General features: G+C 38.3%; 1 pseudogene; it reads left to right on the top strand.

Annotated features, from left to right (window-relative positions):
• The first annotated feature begins 1,140 nt into the window (after positions 1-1,140).
• LOC132128729 (5S ribosomal RNA) lies at positions 1,141-1,257 on the top strand (annotated as a pseudogene).
• The last annotated feature ends 1,974 nt before the right edge of the window (positions 1,258-3,231 follow it).

Genomic DNA, 3,231 nt, shown 5'->3' with positions numbered 1-3,231 from the left:
ATGTGTTGTGTTTTGTTTTTGAAGAATATGTTGTGATAAGGGCACGTAATGAATGAATGACCATATGAATTTCCCCTTGTGGGACAATAAAGTTTACCTTGACCTTGACCTTGACCTTGATTTATACGTATATATGTATGTATATACAGGCAACATTGCTGGTATAGCTGGTGGACATGGTTCACCAGCATGGTCTTGCAGGGTTAAGTATGCGTAAGCCAGTTGTCTGTATGCGAGCAGTGTGTTTGGGGACAAACATTGTTTTTACTAACATATTTCTATACTTAACAGATTAATGATGGAGAAACCCTATATAAGATTAAAATATGATTTGTTGTAATTTATAGGGATGGGACAATTCGAACCGTTCGGTTCTTCACACATAGTTCGGCACGCGCTGGGGTCGCAGTTCAGCTTAAATCTGGCAAAGCATCTGTAATAGGCTGTGGTTTGTTAATAACATGTAAAATAAACAGGGTTCATCTAATATATGCTTCTGTTGATGTATGCTCATTCTGGCTTCCCAGACATTACAATAACAGCGATGGGGGGAAAAAAAAAAAAAAAAAATTGGACAAACTTGCACTGGAATATGAGCAGTTATTTATTCCATCATCACCCGCGCACAGGTGAGACCTGAACAGCACACGATGAAATCCTGTTTAAAAAACTAATTTAAGCTTTGTCAGTTGAATCATGTAAGTGCCAAAGGACACAAGCTCGCACGCACAGTGAGAAGATTTGTGCATGCGCTCATCCAAAGCCACAGAACGCGCGCAAATATTAATTTCTCTCAAAGATTACGTAAAAATTTCCATCTTGGTAAGTATCCTACAGAAGACATAGCTGACTGAACGTACTCTGTCAGTGCACTGGATTCAGGCATTCTCTTAAAGTGACAGTCTTTATATTAATCGAACAGCAACAACAAAGAAATCACTCACTACGCTTGATTGAAAAGCTTTTGTAACTTTAATAAAATACAATCTTTAATTTATACAGTCAAATATGCAATGCTGTTTTACATTTGATTACTTTATTCAATTTCTGTACCTAAAAACTAATGCTACACCTCCCTAAAAATAAATAAATAAAAAACAGAAAATTTGTATTTGTATTTTATGTGTATCTTTACTCTATTTCAGCAGCCATATCACCCTGGAGCCCAAGACCGGTTGCCCACTGAAGCTAAGCAGGGCTGAGCCTGGTCAGTACCTGGATGGGAGACCTCCCGGGAAAACTAGGTTGCTGCTGGAAGAGGTGCTAGTGAAGCCAGCAGGGGGTGCTCACCCTGTGGTCTGTGTGGGTCCTAGCACCCCAGTGTAGTGATGGGGACACTATACTAGTGATGGGGTCTCCTCTCCACCAGTAAGCTGGTGTGTGGTGGGTGTTCTGGCGCAATATGGCTGCCGTCGCATCATTCAATTCAAGTTTTCAATTCAAGTTTATTTGTATAGCGCTTTTTACAATACAAATCGTTACAAAGCAACTTTACAGAAAATTATGTTTCTACAATATTTAGTAGTAGCTAGTAGTTTGTGCACGTTTGACAGGATTTTAGAAAATAAAAATAATAATAATAATACAAGACGTAGTCAGCTAGATGATGAACTATCAATATTATTAATTAATAGTAATTATATGATGCAGTCACACATGTAGCAATAATTGTTAGTTCTGTTTGTTGATTCAAGGTTAGGATCATCTGGGGTCCTCTGAGGGTCAGCATCATCTCTTCTCAGGTGTTCTGGATCCAGACTGGAGCTTGTGTAAATCCTAGTTACCACGGGATGTAAATCCCGTGGCAAAACATAGAAACAAAATAGAGACATCATTAGCATAGCTGCTGATCCAACAAAGTAAAATTAGTTTAACACAAGCTAAAGAATAAAAATGCAGATGCAACTACACTCACAATTTAAGAGATACATTATTCAAATGCTTGGCGAAAGAGATGTGATTTTAATCTAGATTTAAACAGAGAGAGTGTGTCTGAACCCCGAACATTATCAGGAAGGCTATTCCAGAGTTTGGGAGCCAAATGTGAAAAAGCTCTACCTCCTTTAGTGGACTGCTATCCTAGGAACTACCAAAAGTCCAGCGTTTTGTGACCTTAGGGTGCGTGATGGGTTGTAGCGTGGTAGAAGGCTAGTTAGGTACACAGGAGCTAAACCATTTAGGGCCTTATAGGTAAGTAATGATAATTTGTAACTGATACGGAACTTAATAGGTAGCCAGTGCAGAGACTGTAAAATTGGGGTAATATGATCATATTTTCTTGACCTGGTAAGGACTCTAGCTGCTGCATTTTGGACTACCTGTAGCTTGTTTATTGACGAAGCAGGACAACCACCTAGAAGTGCATTACAATAGTCCAGTCTAGAGGTCATGAATGCATGAACTAGCTTTTCTGCATCAGAAACAGATATCATGTTTCGTAGCTTGGCAATGTTTCTAAGATGGAAGAATGCAGTTTTTGTAACATTGGAAATATGATTTTCAAAAGACAAATTGCTGTCTAATATAACACCCAGATTTCTGACTGTAGAGGAAGTAACAGTACATCCGTCTAGTTGCAGATTGTAATCTACAAGATTCTGTGTGGTGTTTTTTGGTCCAATAATTAATATCTCTGTCTTATCCGAATTTAATTGGAGAAAATTATTTGTCATCCAATCTTTTACATTTTTAACACACTCTGTTAGCTTAGATAATTGGGAAGTTTCATCTGGTCTCGTTGAGATATATAGCTGAGTATCATCAGCATAACAGTGGAAGCTAATTCCGTATTTTCTAATAATATTACTAAGGGGCAACATGTATATTGAAAATAGAAGGGGACCTAGGACGGATCCTTGTGGCACTCCATATTTTACTGATGATAAATGAGATGACACCCCATTTAAGTAAACAAAATGGTAGCGATCGGACAGGTAGGATCTAAACCATCTTAGAGCCTGCCCTTGAATACCTGTATAGTTTTGTAATCGATCTATGAGTATGTCATGATCTATGGTGTCGAACGCAGCACTAAGATCAAGTAAGACTAGAAATGAGATGCAGCCTTGATCTGACGCAAGAAGCAGGTCATTTGTAATTTTAACAAGTGCAGTTTCTGTGCTATGGTGGGGCCTGAAACCTGACTGAAATTCTTCATACAGATCATTTTTATGCAGGAAGGTGCTCAATTGAGCAGACACAACTTTTTCTAAAATTTTAGACATAAATGGA

The sequence above is a fragment of the Carassius carassius genome, chromosome 3, assembly GCF_963082965.1.
Source record: "Carassius carassius chromosome 3, fCarCar2.1, whole genome shotgun sequence".
In the NCBI taxonomy this organism is placed as follows: domain Eukaryota; kingdom Metazoa; phylum Chordata; class Actinopteri; order Cypriniformes; family Cyprinidae; genus Carassius; species Carassius carassius.
The sequence above is the reverse complement of the archived record's forward strand: the minus strand, read 5'-3'. Positions and strand labels throughout refer to the sequence as shown.